Raw genomic sequence first — 20,776 nt, forward strand, 5'->3', positions numbered from 1 at the left:
ATATAGTAAAAACACCTATGCCCCGTACCCAGGAGGGATGACATGTGGTAAGATAACCCCTTGAAATTCACCAAATGAAGCAGCCGTGCTCGCCTACTTCATTCCAGAACTGGCATTCCAAAGTAGTCATGACTTCACTCCAACTCTGTCAATATTGGAAACATGGTGAGCAACTCTGACTTAAATCTCTTGCCCCATTGTTCAAATTATCTTGCCAGTGAATGCCACTTGGTTGCGAAGACCACAACTCAGTTAAAATATATGTGGGTGTGTGGGTAGTATTTGGTATGAAAAAAACACAATTTGCCCCTAGCATGAGAAGAAGAAGAAAACAAAATCCAGAGACCAGAATGGAGCTCTGCAGATAGGAACTGGCTGAATTCTAAATGGTTGCAATAATTTTTGGTGTAAGAGATAAGGTAAGAGATTAGGTTAGGTCCCCCTCACATACCTCAGTGGTATATCTGAGCGTACCCCTTTATTTTCTCCAATACAAATGAATGGCTGCCATTCACAACTATAGAAGAACGCAGAATCTTGGGGCTGTTGTTATAGAAGCAAATCTTGCCTCTGTGTGACACTGTGTGGCTAAACTTTGTTGACATGGTTCCCACTGTAATACACTTGCAGTGCACAAGCCTTCCCTTCCTTACATGGCAGATACTTCGCTAATTCACTATCCGGGTGAAATGGTACTCTCCCCAATCTCACTCCTTTGTACATGCCTTTTCTCCTTGCCCATCCAGTCCACTTCTCCAACCTGCTGTCCACGTGTGAATGTAGCGTTTCATTAGGGTTTGCATGTGTAAAATCCAATGCGTGTAGGCTCTCTGGGATATTGATCATGTTTTTCAGGCCTTCCCCACATTGATCTGGGGAGACTGCTTGGCCTGGTGATCTTGGAGATCTTGGAGCCACATGGAGAGGTGGTGAAATCTTACATTTCACCATGCATGGAAGAGCGTACAGTCTGAATTGGGTTTGTGCCTTCTTTATACAGAAGTGTGATCGAAACACTCTGGTTTATACAATGAGATCCACATGTGCATGGATTACTTATTATTCTTTCATGAGTGGAGATGATATTTCAGGGCAAACTTTGAATACAGCTTGAAAGGGGATTTTGCAAAGCATTCCTAAGATTAAAGAGAATAGGCCAGTCATGTCACATGGAACACCATATCAGTGCTCACCAAGATATAAGGTCATGCTGTAATCACTGAGCCTATGCTTTCTATGTTTATTCATTTACCTAACAGCTGGATAAACAGTAGTTTATCTACACTACACTTGTTTATCTACAGAAACTGGTCTATTATTCCGAACTGCAATGTAGCAAATCTTTATGTACAAAACCAAATGCTTAAGTAGTGACTATCATTGCTAAAGGGCAGGTCACTTAAAAATTTGTGCAGCTTGACTACAGAGGACTATTCAGCTGTGCTCATAGTCAAAAGTATCAATGATCTTTTTTTTAAGGTATTGTGGCAGGTACCCTTATTGAAAGAACACTGGACAGTGGAGATATTAATTAGAAACAACTTGGAAAAAAATAGCACAATCATGCATCTTTTACGGTTTTCAAACAACACATAACATTAAGAGACATACTGTAAGCCAAATGTGAACAGTTAAGAGGTGTTAATTGCTATTAAATTGAAAGACCAATGTTAGGTTAGGATGGCATAAATAAAATGGCAGCGTATCATAAACATTCACGTCATCATTGCCATGTGTTTGTTTTTGTAGTCCAACAGCGTTGGGTTTTTTTAAAAGCTGTTCTCCAATTGGAACTAGATTTCAATACTGTCTAATTGACTCAGTATTCCATCAAAATAAACTGTCATAATTATTTTGCCTGTGTTAATTTCCATATTATTTGATTACTTCAAGTTGTCCACTGTTATCCTTTGTACTAACGGATAATACAACACTTATTCATATGCTGAGTCCACTCTGATCCCACACCCCAACTTCAGTGAAAGGTACACAGGCATAAAAATACATCATAATGCACTGGATTGGAATTTATCAGATTTATGTCTTCTGAAATATAAAATGAAACTGCTCTCAGCGCACAGGTAAAACCGAATAGCAAACGTCCCATGGAGTGCTGGAACTTCCCCTACTCTCAGATGCATTTAAATGCCTTGCGTTAAAGTTTCAGAATGTAAATCTTTAATTTCCATAGGGATATGAAGGCATTTAAGGTTGTTTCAAGATAAGTAGAGTTGGCAGTTTAATGGTACTTCTATGTGGGAAAGATAGATTGTTCGCCAACAGATTTAACCAGTTTTTAAATAAAACTACACCAAAGACTCCTTCCTGAAACTTCAGAGTTGAACTGGAAAATATAATAATAATAATAATAATAATAATAATAATAATAATAATAATAAGAAGAAGAAGAAGAAGAAGAAGAAGAAGAAGAAGTCATTGTGTTTCCCTGTAAAGTAAAAGAGTGGGAAGATCGGACGGTGGTGGACTTTCCTTCACTGGTAGTTTTTGAGCAGAGGTTGCATAGCCATCTATCATGGATGCTTTAGTTGAGGTTCCTGAATTGCAGGGGGTTGTACTTGAGGACCCTCTGGGTCCTTTTCAACTCCACAGTTCTATAATTCTATTATACTGCATTCCCCTATGATATTTGTGCAATACACAATAGTAATATTTGGCTGAATAATTTAATTTACCAGGTTAAAAGGGAGGGAAAGAGACAACAAGCTTCACCATAAAATGCCATCTTCTTGAAGCAAAAGGGCTAAAATCTGACAGATTGGGGGGGAAATGTAATTATGCCAGAATGTCATGCAGAAAAGGCAAAATGAAGCCACAGCCTGAACCTGAGTGGAAACCCTGATGCAGAACCGTGGAAGGAGACTGGATGACTGATTGCACCATTTTATCCAAGGTTGGAAAGAAGCATACATACTGTGACATTCCTTAAGATAATAGTGGCAGAAAATGAAAAGTACATTGAAAAGGAATCTTAAAATCATTTACAGCAATCTTCTAGAAAGACTAGAGCTATGCAAGAAAGCAGTGCTTGCATTTATTTGGCAATTGATAAGAAAACTTTTGACACTGTATGTTTAGAATATATTGTTTAATTTTACCTGCATCTGCGAATCCCAGGTGGTGTAAAAATCAAATTAACAAAGGAAGATTTGATGGCTTCCTGTTTCTGCACATTGTGGGACCTGAACTGAGGTATCTACAATGTAGATCTATTTCATTTTATTTATACTGTGTGAATTATTGATACTGGTTCAGGACTTACAAGTGTAAGGATTAGTTCAACACTACTGCTTATCTTTTATTTTTATTCAGCATACAATTTCTTTACTCTTCAATCATCTAATCAATAACTTGCACAAGAAGTCTTCAACTGAATAATGACTGAGAAGGTTTTGAAAGTTCTTACCAATATCAACATGTCTGCCTAATGCTAAAATTGCTAGAAGGAAAACTGACTTAAGAGTATTTTAAAGTGGAAAAAGACAAACCTAAGTATGAACTCCTGGGACACGGGTGGCGCTGTGTTCTAAACAACAGAGCCTAGGGCTTGCCGATCAGAAGGCTGGCGGTTCGAATCCCTGCAACGGGGTGAGCTCCCGTTGTTCGGTCCCAGCTCCTGCCCACCCAGCAGTTCGAAAGCACGTCAAAAGTGCAAGGAGATAAATAGGTACCGTTTCCATGCGTTGCTTTGGTTCACCAGAAGCGGCTTAGTCATGCTGGCCACATGACCTAGAATCTGTCTGCAGACAAACGCCGGCTCCCTCGGCCAGTAAAGCGAGATGAGTGCACAACCCCAGAGTCGTCCACGACTGTACCTAACGGTCAGGTGTACCTTTACCTTTAAGTATGAACTCCTACATGACTAAGGCATAAAACACTGTGTTGCACTGCTAAATTAAAGGTAAAGGTAAAGGACCCCTGACAGTTAAGTCCAGTCGCAAACAACTATAGGGTTGTGGCACTCATCTCACTTTACTGGCCGAGGGAGCCGACGTTTGTCCACAGACAGTTTGTCTTAAAGCTAAGAAATGCAGCTAAATGCACAGGTGCACAACTAGTTGTTGTCTTATGAGTCCAGGGAGTAAAGGTACAAGAAACATATACTGAAACGTTTTTTGGAAAGACTATCAAGAGTTTATCAGACAAAATTCTGAAGCACTTTCCCTGTGAAAACCTGCCCTTTACTGCTGAACCAGAGTGACCAGCAATCTGCAAAAAGCCCAAACTGCCATTTGCTTTGATTCAGCATTAAAGAGCAAGCTTTCCTGGCGAAAGGGGTGAGGCAAAAAAAGTGCTCAGACAGGGAACTTTAAAGTGCACACCTGTGCCTAGAAAGTGTGGGGCAAAAGTTAAATGTGGATAAGCCCCTAGAGATCTCTAGATTTCCCCCAACTTCTGCCTTTCCTTTGGTGCAAGATAGAAGCAGCAAAGCAGCAACAAGAAGCCCTCCTACACACACAATTTTCATATTCAGTTATTCACACTGCAGAACCAATGTTTTGCAATTTTGCAGTCATCAGCACTGAGGCTGCTACCCTGAAATTACTATATATTATGTATCCCTCATTCATTTATGGATATTCAAAATGTACTTGCCCTTTGGTACACCCAACCTCCAGACTTTTAAATTAACCGTAATTACATTTTGTTAGATGTGTTTTAATGTTAGAAATATTTGAAATCTAAAAACCTCTGCTATTTCGGAATCAAGTGCATAACCTTAATGTAGGAGGCCCTCCAGTAATGAGCTACTTTTATATATTCCCCCACTGTTACAGCTCCAGAAAGCTACTCCTCTAGAAAATCAAACTGAACATAGGACCCAATTTTTTTCTCCCTCACATAGCAACTGCAATTATCATCTGATTGGCTGATTTATTCAGCCTTCCATAATGCTACCTTTCTTTGTGACAGTGATTTCAACAAGTAAAATAGCACCTGTTTCAAGGGGTGGAAAGTTTTCACAAGGAGACTTTATTAAACACTGGATAAATTGCCAATCAAATGGAAACCTCCATGGTTTCGGTGGGGGAAGAAGAAACACAATTTCAACATATACAGTTCACATGGTCATCTAAACCTTTCATTTATTTTCCTAGTTAAATTTCACTCTAATTTTTGAATTACACATTCTGAAACAAAAGCATTGACCTGCAAACGAGGATGTGCTTTTCTATTTCTAGATATGAAGTGAGAATTGTGCATATTGAACACCTGTATTCATATAAATAAAATCAAGGAAAACCTCTCTATGTGCATGTTTGGCGGATGGGAACTAACATCCAAACTACAAAACTGGGAACACACACACATTCCTATAACACCCAAGAATTATGAGACATTTCTTAAAATTAATATTTAAAGTAAAAATAAAAATTTTCTAGAGATGATACAAGACAAAAAGCAGCTTATAGTTATTATTATTATATTTTAGTATTTATACCTCGCACATCTGGCTGGGTTTCCCCAGCCACTCATTAATTCTCATTAATTTTAGTTGAAAATAATATCATGGCACCTTATATAAAACTAATGCTTTCCTGAAACACAATTTAAAGCAGAAATCTTTGTAACAGCTCCAGCTGAAGCAAAATGGGAGCACACTTACCTGCCCTTAAGTCTCTCCCCTCAGATTAGCTGAAAACTTCCTATTGACTGTTCTTTATCTTGTGAACAAAATAAATAAACGAAACTTGAGTGGGTGAGAATAATGTTGCCAACTTGAGTGTTTTCACCTTGTACCTGTTGCTAGGGAAACCACTTCTTTTGTCCGTATACAATCAAAACAGCAGCTTTGCTGAACTTGGAATTAAAGAGCTGTGATTGGGTCTCAACTCCGAAATGAAAAAGGAAGAAAAGTGGCATGAGGAATATAAAAAGAGTATCAGAAATAATGCAGGATCAAAAAAAAAAAAAAAAAAAGATCGGGTTTACTCATTTGTCCTTTTATTCCTTGATTATATGAAAATAAAGGAATGGTAAATCCAAACTAGGATGATCCTTTTCTGGTCACCCTAAAACAAGCATTTTGCATATATAAAGAACCCTGAGACACCTGCAACAAATTTCTGCAACAAAAAGCATCTGTGGTTCAAACCCCACTTTGTCAGGTACATGAACCTTGCAAGTTGGCAGCAAACCTCAAAAACCAACCACATACTAGGCACAAATTCTGAATATTGTGCTTTCTGATTTGGTGCTTAGTTACATTCTGACTGCATGGGCCGTTGATAAGATGCATGCAGCTTGGATTAATGTGTGTTGTCTTAGTTGCTAAGAGACTGCTTTTTTTGCATGTTTGGTAGTCTCAGTTTCCATCTGACACCGATGACTGAGTAACAGAACTACTAGAACTGGCATTCTGAGAGCAAACAACATATATATGGAAGAAAAAAATCTTGCACAAATTTAATGGCATATGGGAGGCTTTGAATACAACATGATTGCCCCCCAACGGCATTTGCTATATGACCTGGAGCTCCATCTGACTCTTTACCAGTCAACACAGAAACCGACCCTCCAATAAAATGAATGAAGCTATCACCCTGCATTAAGGCTTGTTAGATCAGACCAAAAACCCATCTAATTCAGCATCTACTTTAGGGTGGTCATGCAAGCTACATTTCGCTAGAGTCCTCTCATCTACACAATTATTAAAGTGCAGGAACCCTGGCTTCTTTTCCACATGGTCAGTCTAATCCTGTTCCTATAGTGCGTAATTGGGACCTTCCAGGAAGCCCACAAGAAAGACTTGAAGGAAATACAGTAACTCTTTCCCTCATTGTTGTTCCCCTAGAAATAATATTCAGAGGCATATGGCTTCTGAACATGCCCTAGTATTAATGGAAGTTGGGGGTCTCCAGTTCCATTTCAGATTCACTTTTGGCACAGAGAAAATGTTTTTACGTCCCGCAAGTAGACAGCTTGATATCTATTATTCTAAGGATGAACAGAACAGTAACTCAATACACCACATGGCATTTATGGCATTATAATGGAAACAGACATGTAATGCACTCACATATCTGATTGTTGAAGCATCTGATCACATCTCAAACTTCCCTTAGAGGAAAATGCAAAGCCAGTGTATGAGGTTTGGCTTACAGAGCAAAGAGAGCTTTTAATTTTCTCCCTCCACCATCTGCCAGTCAATATTTGGAATACTTAGTCTTCATTGTAGCCTAAATTGCTGAAATTATAGGAGGTTTTCCAAAGGAACTTCAAGAGTGAGCTATTTCCAAATCTTACTTGAATCTGCGAGGACAAAATACCAGCATTCAGATTGAACAAACTCAGTTGGGGCAATTCAAGAGATCGGATCCATACGATCTTTGAATAAGCAGCTGACCTTCTTAATAACAGAAGTGTTCACACCATTCACTGCTGGAAAGAAAATTGTTATATTTTTGTCACTCTTTCTCTGCTTTTGAGGCATTCTGTATTCAGTATATTACCCTTAATGATAAAATGAAATGGCTTCAGCCAGCAAGTATTTTCCCCTGTGGGTAGGTATTAACAATTTACTTTTTGCAGAGGAGTGCACAAATATGATTAGCTTTTGCAAATTGCTGCTTATTCTGTTACTTGTAAGTAATTTTAATATTATTAACCGTGTAAACAGATGCTTTTCCTCACTATATATACAGCAGTAATGAGCTAGTTTAATGTGTGAAAGACAACAAAGCAACTTCAAGAATGAGCTATTTCCGTGAATATTTTAATTTCCCTTGAAATCTATCATGAAAACCAACCATGAACAAATTACTTGACAAGTCCTCCTGTGTCAAAACTGGGAGTTTTAAAAAGTAGTTGTTCATAAGAATGTTACACAACTTTAAATTAACTGTTCTGAAACATCTAAATCTAAACCTTGCTTTCTCATTACTCACTAAATTCCTCCAGGGGTGGGGGAACAATTGGCATATTTTTTATGAGACACAACCACCCAGAATTGACAAAAATCATACAGGAGATTTCAAAATCATGGACAAAATGGGCGTTGGGTGTGAATCACAGAATAGCATTAGGAGAGGTATAACTGTTAGATTGTGTTGATGAAAAAGTCGGACTACACCCAATTTTCTTCATCTAGCATTTTGTTTAAGTAGATATACAAAAACTCTTCAAGTGAATCACCTATACCATTCATTTAAATAATTTGGTTTATGTTTCCTGGACTGATTCCAAATCTTTACCTTAACCTTGATTTATTTACTTTTTAGGACTAGTAGCCATTTGATCCAATAGTATAATGTTGGAACTGGGGGCTTTTAAGCATGAAATGTCCTTCCTAGGTTTAGGGCTCATCCACATTTCTGCTTGTCTCAGGTCTGAGCAGTTTTCCACTTGACCCACACTTTCTAGGCATGGGTCCGAGTGGTTTTGTCCTTGCTTTGCTCCATTCCTAGGGAAAACCCACTCTTGAGCTCTGAGTCGGAGCAAATGTCAATCCGGAGAAAACCCAAATTGCCATTTGCTCTGATTGAGCGCTAGAGAGCAGTTTCCCCCAGGAGAAAGAAGTGGGACAAGAAAAAAATGTGGATAAGCCCTTATTTGTAAGAAAGTGGTCAGGCCAAACTAATTTTAAGTAGCTCCACCACTGCATGAGATGCAGGTGGTCAAGCAATAAATCACTCCACTTAGATGTGCAGTCTTACAAAAAATCCCCTCCTCAATGGAAAAAAAACACAGCAGTTGTGAAGCCACATTATTTATATTTGCACAATTTCCTTCTCAGAGGAGCCGATGTGGTTCTTAGATAGTCTTCAGTTAGTGGGGGCTGGGAAGATGGTATAGAGGGTAGCTATGTTTTGGGCAATTGTTTTTATCTGTAAGTTGCCTTGAGTCCTGTCAGCGGAAAGATATCCATATCTATATCTATCTATCTATCTATCTATCTATCTATCTATCTATCTATCTATCTATCTATCATCTATCTACACACACACACACACACACACACACACACACACCAGGGGTAGGCAACCTAAGGCCCAGGGGCCAGATGTGTCCCAATCACCTTCTCAATCCAGCCCGCGGGCGGTCTGGGAATCAGCGTGTTTTTACATGAGTAGAATGTGTCCTTTTATTTAAAATGCATCTCTGGGTTATTTGTGGGGCCTGCCTGGTGTTTTTACATGAGTAGAATATGTGCTTTTATTTAATGCATCTCTGGGTTATTTGTGGGGCATAGGAATTCATTCATTCCCCCCCCCCCAAAAAAAAAAAATAATTATATATATATATATATATAGTCCGGCCTACCACATACATGATCTGAGGGATGGTGGACCGGCCCACGGCTGAAAAAGGTTGTTGACCCCTGATATATATACACACACACACACATACATATGCTGCTACCATTTTGCACATGTCCAACTGACAAGCGACTGCCAATGCACGGGTCCTTTTTAGACTCAGAAAAGGGCAGAATGGAGCTCAGGTGGGGCGAAACAGGGCAGAATGGGGTGGAGCAGTCTCCACCAATGCACCTGGGAACCAGGAACGGAACCCCCGTGCAAAATGTTTGCTGCCCGTACACACACACCCAAAATAGGAAGAGCTGCCACTCAGCAGTGCAGTCATAACCATCCACTTCATCTGATCAACTACTACTGTCTCCCATCCTGACAGCTGATAGGGCTAGACCTGCATCAGCACAGACCCGAACCATGTGCCTTCAGACCCCATTCACATAATTTAATTTAAAAAGCAAGAGATAATCCATTGAGAAAACTGTGCTTGTATTAAGTAACGCTCATGTTAGGTAATGATAGAAAACCATAGCACTTGAACACAGCCACTCTGTTCTCAACAAGTACATTCAATGGTACATTGTCTGATATTGTGCAATGTAGTTATTTCCTGTCATTACGAGTTTCACATTAGGCAGGTGAGTGACCAACTTCCACTTTGCAGACCATCCCGAACTCAACCTTACAAACAATGCAACTTTATTATATGACTTCTGCTCTGCTTCCTCTTGCCCAGTGTTTTCTTCCTCTGCGTGTCTTGATTCATTAAGATAATATTTTACCTTTAATCATTATCCCATCACAGCATTGTAACTGATTAGTTGCACCATAATGTGCAGATTTATCCCTTGGATGTATTTTAGTTTTCTATAATGAACAAATTCCACAGGTCTCCTTTCTGCTGAAAGAACTTTACTAACAAATGCCTAACCTTGCAGAATATCTCTGCTTACCAAACCACAAACTATACAAAAAGCCCAGCATTCTGGAAAGCATTTTGGTAATAGCAAATGTCACATACTTCTCTCATTAGTTTTAGTGGGTGGGCCTATTAATTATGATTTGCTTTAAATATTTTTGAAATACCATTCTTTCCAAGTAATAATTTAGCTACGTAAAGCACATCTTCCAGAGGTTCTGTCTTCTGTAAAATGGGGAACTGACATTCCTTGCAAATGTGAGTTACAGCAAAATCTGTGGTGAAACAATTATTAGATATGCACAACACTGTTCATTGTGCTTATCTATTTACCCTTCATGGCTTCTGACTCAGTGGCCTGGTTTGCACTTAGCGTTAAACCATGGTTTACATAAACAGTACTTAATAAACCATGGCTTAGTATTATGTGCAAATCCAGCACAGTGCCTTAACTATGTTTTCTTTGCTATGGTTTGTTAGCAAAAAAAAAATAACCTGACCTAAACTATGGTTTAATGTGAACTCAGACAGATTCTGAACTATGGTTTAAGTATATGTTTGTTTGTTTGTTTGTTTGTTTGTTTGTTTGTTTGTCCCATTCACATTGCACTGTAAGCTACAGAGATGATACCAAGAGTGGCTGAAAAATGAAATTACCCAGCAGATCCTGCTGGGTGTGTTAGCAAAGATGATGTCATTGCTAGTTCTGCCTGGTAAAATGATATTTTCCTCACTCAACTCCTCTACTTCCAGCATCTTAAAGGGACTTCTGTCCCTTCTTAACAGATTGCATCTCTTTACAGAGGTTTCTTCGCTGTGATCTGCCTTTACTGCGCAGCTGGGATGTGGAGAGGAAAGCTTAAACAGAACGTTAAAGGGGCTATTGTCCTTTATGACCAGCTTTCATCACTTTACTCAAATGTTTTACTCAAGTTTTAAAAAAACAAACTGCTGCTAGCACTTTACAAATCATGGCTGTTCAAATTAGCATGGTGCTTTTAAAAATGTTTTAAAAGCAAGAATACCTCAGCTGAGATAGCCACATTGTTTGTTAAGTATGCAACACACCCACCCACCACATATTTATTTTAAGTCCCCCCCCCCCCCCAAGCAGCAGGGATGTTAGCAACAGCAGCAGCACAGACTCCCTTGGAACGAACCCAAACTTTATAAACACATGGACACAATGTGGTCCCACCCTTCAATCTTTTCCCTCAAGAGAGAAATGTCAAGTTATGGGACATGAAATCTTGCCTGCTAAAGAGCTTAAGTTCCTTCTCTCCATTTTTTTTCTTTTCCAGAATGTTTGCCACAATGTTTGATTGCATCTTCCCAATGAGGTATATTCAAACACTTCACTTTTTTTGGGGGGGGGCGTGATTTGGGTACCATCTAAAGGGTGGGGAGTAATGGTGCAGAGTAACATTTAAGGTGACAGAGGAAAGAGTTAAAAACTTTGAGTGGAAACTGGCAATTGAAAACAATAGGCAGAGAGCTCTGAGAACGTTTCTACACCCTTACTCTCAGAGACAGCCAATGGAATGGGCCCTTGGGACGTGGTGAAGCCACAGCAGTAGTAGGGTGCTGCAAATATTTTTGGTATTTCAAGTAGGGTGTGTGAAGGAGCAAGAGGAAGATGGTAAGCAGGCAGCAGCAGAGGGGGAACAAGCCACACTTTCACAAAACAACCCAAGGTTGGTTTGATCATCTGCAGGGTCACTTATAGTTTAAGTGAGGTTTGTTTTATGAACTATGGTTTAGCTTTGGCTCAGCATCACTTGTGAAGCAGGCCATTGTGCCTATTTATCAGAGGCTCTGCCATGAGTTTAATCTGAACTTGTGTGGTGTCCAGCAGGACCATACCACTGGTGCAAAGTCATTTCCAGTGCAAAGAATGTCCTGGCATCACTTCAACCCACTCATACAACCGTTCTGCCAAGCAACATAAATACTTAGGAGAATACGAGATGTATCTGCACTCTGGCTGCAATGATTCCAATGCAACTTTTCCGCCAAGGCTACAATGCTATGACATTGTTCGTTCTTAATGTCCCCAGTCTCTCTCCCCCCCCCCCATACACCCAGTCTTTAACAGTAATTGCTCCAGATTCTGGATTACTGCCACATCTGCTCACAACTAATAAATGAAAGTCTATCATATTTCCAATATGAACCAGATATTTTCCCTTCCAGCTCACAGACTTAAGATGTATTATCACCTTCAGGCTTCTTATACATGGTGAAACTAATAGGCTTCTTCAAGCGTATCACTAGTCGGGGAAAGGCTTAAAGCCGGCAAGCTAAGCCAGGGGCTTTCTGGTGCAAATTTGCCAGTAGGGCAAGAAGTTGTCCACTGGGAATGAATTAGAATCTACAGCGGAACAGTTTATTCAGCTGAAAGGGAACATTCCTTTCAGCCTACCTAATGCACATGTATTGTTAACTCGTGTGGGTTCCATGAGTTCAGCAGAGGAACTGTGGACTGCAGTTCAAAGAAGGTTTAGTGGCAGGAACCTAGGTTTGCACATACAAGCTAGTTCCCTGCAATGAGAGGCAAGCAGGTTTTCTTTCTTTAGGGGTGGGGAGATCTCTCATCTGTCCTTACCCCCTTCCTTTGTTTCACTCCAGGTCTTAAACTATGTACAGCACATTTTAAAAAATAGCATTGGAACTTCTTTTTCTAGCAGCATAATAATGTATTAAAATATGCGCCTCCACCAATATCAATCCTACTAAAGGTCTTTACACCACTTGGAACACTTTCCCTCTGCAGATACTAACAGATGTGGGCCTTATTCACCTCTACAACTGAGTGGGAAAACACTTAATTCTGTTGCTCTTGCCAGCATTTTGAATTGTCCCGCCTCTTCCATGTGGCTAGGGAAGATCTGCCATGAGAAATTTTAGGATATATCAAAACAATGGACAGGATAGGCACATTTATCCAACAGATAATTGAAAATAGGTAATATCCTAAAGATTATAGAAACCCTATAATTCTGACACATCTGGAAATCCTACTTGGTTGAGACTCTACACTAGCATAATATTTAAAATGGTCCTGACTCAAGCTCTTTTATACTTTTAAGGCCCTGCCATCAGCCAGTTTAGCTTATTAGAACTGAAAGAGCCTGCAGAAGGAACTTATTATCTTTGACAATATTTGCTTCATCCTACAGAACGAATTAAACTGCATGTGCATAGTTGCGTAAGATTTGCAAAGGTTACAGCTCCTCTTCTTTTTTTTAGGCATTAATTTAACATGCAGGTTAAAAAGAAAATTGGAGATAGTACTTCTTGTTTCTGTAATTGATTAAGGGGCTGGCTTTACTTATGCCTGTTCGGTGTATCTCCATTGATTGCAGTGCATGAGCAACACACAAAAAGCATAGCAAAACAGATTAGAAACTGGCCACAAATATCAGTGTAGCATTGCCTTATCCTATTTGGTGTTGATACAAGAGAATCTCACAAGCAGACACTGAATCACTCCCAGTTCAAAGGACCCTAAAGTGCCAATCCATCACTCATCACTTGGTAAATGCACTTTTGCACATGCTGAATACCCTGTGGTGAAACTAAAGGCCAGCCTTTTCCTACAGGCAATTCATGTTTCAGTACACAGCACATTTAAATGCAGTCATCCTCTGTTAGTCCGGCAATTCAACAAAAACGTGTTGGGAGGAACATAGCGCAGTAGCTCTAGTCGCAACTACTCTTCCCCGTTAAAATTAAGGTGTTTGCTTTATAGTGTTTGCAGCATAAAGTGGTTGAACATTTTGTAAGAAAGAGAGGTCACATGACTCAATGCAGAGGGTTGGATTAGAGCAGTGGTGGCCAAACTCGGCCCTCCAGATGTTTTGAGACTACAACTCCCATCATCCCTAGCTAACAGAACCATTGGTCAGGGATGATGGGAATTATAGTCCCAAAACATCTGGAGGGCCGAGTTTGGCCACCACTGGATTAGAGGAACCTCAGGGTCCCTTCCAACTCTACAATTCTATGATTTTAAGTTTCCAAGATGCTGTGCACAAAAATTCTAATAATCAGTGCTTACAGAATTCGCTCTCTCATGGCACATTTTTCCTACCTGTGAATTTGGATTTCCCCAATCCTAGGAAAACCCAAAATGTACAGCAAAATGCAAACCCTATCTGCTTCCACCTGGTGTGCTGCTGTTTACAATCTTTTCAGTTAAGGTGGCACCAGAAATATCTGTGTGATCTGACACAAGCAGGATTTGGGTGGGAATCCAGAGTTTCTGTTTGTTTGCAGAATGGAAGGAAAAGGAGGAGGGCTTTGTGCTGCTTTCCCACTTCCAGTCACTCACTGTAGACTGGAGAAAAGACCTGGAGGAGAAGGCATGGCTTTGCTTTGGATAGAAGATGAAGGTTTATATGCAAGGCCACCTTATAGCTTCTTAAACCTTGCGAGCACTTTGGCTTCCAAATGCCCTCACAAAGCAGTGGTTTGGGTCCTTTAGGACTCAAAGGAGCCACACTGAATTGGCTGTTTGGCTTGTGAAACTGTGGATTGAATTCGGATTCCTGCCTTTGTGTGGACCTGCCCTCTAAATCAACATCTAATTCAGAGCCCATTGAGACTGTCTAAAAGCCATAAATCCAGCTTAGAACTTAAGAAAAAGCCAAGAACTTCTGTGGAGGAAACAGTGCAGACTACCACAACGGGCTAAGAACAAATTAAAATTAAACAGATTTGCATGTCTACCAAAATGCACAAGGGGCAAGCTTTGATCATGGCTGGTTTGGACATAATGATAAGCTTTAGGTGAGCCTTGGGCTCGTGTGCTCCCACCGCTTTCTCAAGCACAGCTGTAAGGCACTTGGAAGCTTCTGTTTCAGATTTGCCAAAACCAGAAGCAACTCATCCAGTGAGATGGAGCCACAGTAGCTTCTTAACAGTGGCTTTGCTGAAGCTTACTGAGAGGGAGAGCTGGCAATATATTGGTTGTGCGGGCCCAATGGTGGAGCCATTCTGGCACTCCTCCTGGTACCTCCACAAAGTTCTCCTTCCCTCTGCACCACCTTTTCCTTCCGTCCTGGTAACTGGCTAGCATTAATGTTCCACCAGGTGAGTCACTTTAGACTACAACCATGATTTGTTGAAACAAACCAATTGCAAACCGTAGTCAAAGAAGTTGGCGTGTTCCAACAAGATATAGTTAAGACGAATCACAATTTAGGGTTCGGCTACAACACTAAACTTTGGTTAATTTAAAAAGGGAGCAGGATATTCCCCTGGTGGGCACAACAGGGAATAGTGCACAAGTCTATGCCTTCCTGAGGTCTGTCTTCGTAATCATGGTTTAATGTTAAGTGCAAACTGGGCCATTGTCTTCAAACAGCGAACCTTGTGCAGCACGATCCTATTTATGCTTTCAAGAAGTAAACCCTACAGTTTCAGTGAGGTTTATGTTCAGGTATGTGGGCATCAGGTTTAGACATAAGAAGCTACAGTTACTACTGTGTATAAACCATGGATTTGGCCAGGCAGAACCTGAATAATAAACATCAAATGCCTTGTCATTTTTAAGTAATGTTCAATAATCCATCTCAAGGGAGATAAAAATTTCATTTGCCATACTTCATATTTCTCTGCAGCTCCAAATACTGATATTCACTTATTGCTGTTGCTTTGCAACTGCTTATCATTACAATGGGCTTCATTGTAAGCATTTATCACCACATACAATTTTGATAGAAACATTATATTACAGGATAAATAGATGAATAATGACAGATAAATTATGGCAATCTGTTCAACTAGGATTATAATAGAAAAGAGATATCAGATCTGAGTATACAGCAGCCAGATTTCTTTTTATTCTTTTCTTTTAAAGAGCAGTGAGGACTGACAGGTCTTTGGAAAAGTAATACAGTTTGCTATAAACTTTTAATACCACAACATGGTCATATTGATTATCAAACCATAAAAAATAAATAAAGTGCTACAAAGTGAAATATGTTTGTGTGTGCAAGTGATGGAAATCTGGTTCAAGGAAAAGATTTACTCAAGAAGACAAATAGTGTTTGCTACCCTGAGATCATTCAATTTGTGTTAAGAAAAATCATCAGGTTAGAACACAACAAAGCAAGTTCTCTGGAGTGAGTGCTTCATCTTTTAAAAATTACTGTATGCCCATTACTGGCTTATTAAAAGAAAACATTTGCCAGTGGTTTTATAATATTCTGTGAAACAGAATAAGTGATACTGAATTTTGCAGGTCTAATGGAAATTTGATACCATCTGTTTCCTAGCATTGCTTAAGGTAATTAACATAATTGATCACTGTCCTAAAATATGGCCAGAAGGAATAGGAAAACTAGCTTTTACTAATTAAACCATTTATAGAGGGGGAAAATATGAGATTTTAATCAAGTCCCTTTCTTGTGGTTAGACTCTAATACTTTAATTTGTCATTTCTACTTGGTGCTTTGGAAATATCATATTTATAGGAAATATAACATTATCCATATTCATTCATTCAATCAATTTTTATACCACCCTTCACCTGAAGATCAGAGGGCAGTTTACAATATAAGAACACAAAAATACGTAACATAGTAACAAACAAAAAACAAAAAACAATAACCTGTCCACACACAGTTTAAAAGGGCATAGATTGCTTAATTGGCCAAAGGCTATATCTTGTGCTTCTTTTGTTGCATAAGAATACCTCAAGAATACCAGAACCCTGGTAAATCTTCACATTGATCTGCATCATTGCTTACAGCAGTAAACCTGTATCAGAATCTACTATATTTAGCAAGTGCAATACCTAATTAAACGTTATGTGAGTTCTAAAGTAGAATCAAGCTGCAATCCTATACCCAAAATCAATAGGATCTACTTCTGAGTAGACTCGCTGGCTGGCACTGCATATCACTTCTTTCAATCGAGCTCTGGCCTATTTGAAACAGATACACACACACACACATACTAAAATACACTTTAGAATAATCCACAATGAGTTTCCAACACAGCAATACATCACTGGCTCATGAGTCTTCTAGGAGAGGCTCCAGAATAGTACCACAGCTTTAATGTACCTTTAATGAGTCTGTTCTAGATCAGGGTTATAGCATCACCTGAGCTGGACTCAGCAAATGATCCAGATTCTTGGCTATGTACAAAGCTGGTGATTTCCTGTAAGCACAGGTACTGGGGAGACTGCTTGGGCTAAACAGTTCTGTTGCAGTTCAAAGAATGTTGCTGTACAGACGCTACTTAGTGGAATGGCAAGTGAACTCTCCCACGTTTCATGGAGGAACGCTGGTTCACTAACACACAGAGGAAAACAAGTGGCAGGGAGAAGCCATTGCAGAGAATGACATTCAGCCATTGCTCCTTCCTCTTAATCTGCCCCTCTTTGCCCACCAAATTGCCAAGTAAAGGGGTAAAGCACAAAGGGGTAAAGAACACACGCCCCAGGGGTGGGTCAGGTCACTCAGCTCAAAGGATGCCATATGGCAATGCCAGAACCAGTAAGCAGGTAGGCCCAGATGCTATTCCCGGGTTCTCTTGAACTGTCAGTGACTAGCAAAAGTGGAGAGATGTACCCCAAACATGCAACATTTGGGTTCAGTGCAATCATGCAGGCATCAGCTAGCTGTCTCTAAGTCCTGTCACATTTTCCAAAGCATGTATTTACTGCCAAAGCCATATTTAAGAGGAGTAATACTCCCTACATCTTGCCTGTGCAAACAAACCTGTAGCAGCACCAGCGTTGCCACATTTTTCAGTAAAGTAGGCTCATAATTTATTTAAAGAAATTAATTTACTATTTAGTCACTTACACTGCAATCTTGTAACACTTACCTGGGGGAAAGTTCCATTTGATTCAGTAAGTGTTCTTCAGGGTAGACACGTGGAGGATTGTGTTGTTAAGAAATTAAAGCGAAGATCATCAACATGATGCCCACGGGTACCCATGCACCCACACAGATCTTTCCTGGTGCCCACAGGATCCCCTGCCTCCCTGCACCAGTGAATTTTGGCTTGAAAGAAGCTTTCCATTGTAGCCAATAGAATGGGTTATGATATGTGCTTGGTTGCTCTGTGTGTGTGTGTACATGATATCCATAACAGTTTCTCAAGCTGAAATGTGCATGCTGGCCCAAAAAGGTTAGCATCCCCTGAATTAAACTACTGCCCTGCTAGCAGTTACCTGGTTTTTTATAGTGAACATTGATTATAGTGAACATTGATTATAAAGTGTTGCCTTAACCAAATTAAACCACATCCCTGAGTCAACTCTTAAATATTAGTGAAGATTGCTCCTTCCCTTGAGCAAAAGCACAGCGTCATCTTTTAATTTGTAATTCATGTATTAATAATTGCTGTGATATTTGTACAGTGAAATGAAACATGTTGCAACCCAGGATGACATTTCAGTATTCAAATCCATCTAACTAAAAGTAATCTGAATTCACAAGACCTACAATCAAAGAGAAAAGTGACAAGTGCAAGGGGAGTGATAGATAGATGAAAGTACTTTTGACAAAAGCTGTGAAGTGAGTTCCCACTGAGGGATGATTTTCGCTAGTCTCCAGGTATAACATTATGCACACTGATGAGCTGATCAACAGTACAGAACTTCTACCCAGCTGTAATCAAGAGTGATTGATGGTTGGGACAAAAAAAGTTGATTATCATGACAAGACCACTGATGCAGAGAAAATAAGCAGCGCTGGAGAAAGGAGAAATCCTATTCTCAGAATATCCCTAAAGACTTCTTTATAAGACGTACAAGAAGGGCGTTTATGCTTTTAACAATGTGCTTCAGTACAAATGCAACCTATTTATGCAGCAGTGTCCCCACCAACCACACACTTAAAACCTGCAGAAACCTAGCAGAACAAGATTTGTAAGTCATTTCACTCAAAACTCATTTTTTCAAAGCTCTATCTATCAAGAGTGCAGGTCAATACTATGAATACACCTGTATGTTTGTTCTTGCAGGAAAAAAAGCATATTTCTGAGAGCTGCAGGGGACTCATTTGAAACTGCCTTTTTGGATTTCATCTGCAGAAGCAGTGAGTCCCTGATGGCAATTTTAGACCTTTAAATGCTTCATTTTCAATTCATATCAAAACAGAAGCTTAATCCAAAGTGACATACCTTTATAAATATTGTTTCAATGTGAATAAAAATGCACTTAGCTCAAGATAAGCATAGCTTAACATTGGTATTTAGTTCAGTTTCCAAATTGCACTTTTCCAGCATGTATTAATATGAGCTCTGAGAATCTGAAACACTATTCCAAGTAAATATAGTCGGCAGCAAAAATTCAGCACCGTAGATTTTTGCACCGAAATTGATTCATACAACTTACAGTATGTCCAACGTACACAAGCTAGCTGAACTGTAGCATTGGTCATAATGAGGCTGCTCTGCACTGCAAGCCATTATGTGCAGAATACTCACAACGTGAATCCAGTAATTTCCTTTGTGTCATCACAATTTGTATCCTTTTGGGGTACAAAAGGGGGCACTGTGGCACAGACAGGAAAGGCCAGATAAGTCACGGCACATCAATACTCCACAGTTTAGGGTAGTTTTTATGTGACGGCATCTTGTAGTTTGTTCAGGTACATCAATAATTGTTCTCAGTTTAAAACCAGAGAATCTGTTTAGTAAGGACAGCGGTAGCTGCAGATGACCTGAAGCTTTATCACAGGTAAATATTGCTGGCCAACTCACTGAAGAAATACTAAGATAAATGATGACTAAATGAAGCTGTGTACCTGTGCCAATAATATTGCTATTTTAATAATGAGGAGTATAAACAAACCATCTGGCTGGGAGGTGGTTTCACAGGATGGGCGCCACTGCCAAGAAGGCCCTCTGCCTGTTTCCTGCAAGCTCACTTCTCACAGTGAGGGAACCGCCAGAAGGCCCTCGGCACTGGACATCAGTGTCCGGGCAGAACAATGGGGGTGGAGACGCTCCTTCAGGTATATAGGACCGAGGCCATTTAGGGCTTTAAAGGATAGCACCAACACTTTGAATTGTGCCTGGAAACGTACTGGGAGCTAATGGTTCAGGACCAGTGTTATGTGGCCTCAGTGGCCGCTCCCAGTCACCAGTCTAGCTGCCGCATTCTGGATTAGGTGCAGTTTCCGGGTCACCTTCAAAGGTAGCCCCACGTAGAGTGCGTTGCAGTAGTCCAAGTGGAAGATAACCAGAGCATGTGCCACTCTGGCGAGACAGTCTGTGGGCAGGTAGGGTCTCAGCCTGCGTACCAGATGGAGCTGGTAGACAGCTGCGCTGGACACAGAATTGACCTGCGCCTCCATGGACAGCTGTGAGTCCAAAATGACTCCCAGGCTGTGCACCTGTTCCTTCAGGGGCACAGTTGCCCCATTCAGAACCAGGGAGTCCCCAGCCCCCTGTCTCCCAAAAACAGTACTTCTGTCTTGTCAGGATTCAACCTCAATCTGTTAGCCGCCATCCATCCTCCAACCGCCTCCAGGCATTCACACAGGACCTTCAGGACCTTCACTGGTTCTGATTTAAAGGAGAGGTAGAGCTGGGTATCATCTGCATACTGATGAAC

At 40.2% G+C, this 20,776-nt stretch overlaps 1 protein-coding gene and 1 long non-coding RNA gene across 12 annotated transcripts in view; one reads left to right on the forward strand and one right to left on the reverse strand.

The window, feature by feature from the left end:
• Positions 1-20,776, forward strand: part of LOC144324935 (uncharacterized) — a 108,022-nt gene that overhangs the window by 68,397 nt on the left and 18,849 nt on the right. The gene's annotated exons all lie outside the window — the stretch shown is intronic.
• Positions 1-20,776, reverse strand: part of ZNF385D (zinc finger protein 385D) — a 374,703-nt gene that overhangs the window by 55,066 nt on the left and 298,861 nt on the right. The gene's annotated exons all lie outside the window — the stretch shown is intronic.

This window comes from Podarcis muralis, chromosome 12 (assembly GCF_964188315.1).
Source record: "Podarcis muralis chromosome 12, rPodMur119.hap1.1, whole genome shotgun sequence".
NCBI lineage: Eukaryota > Metazoa > Chordata > Lepidosauria > Squamata > Lacertidae > Podarcis > Podarcis muralis.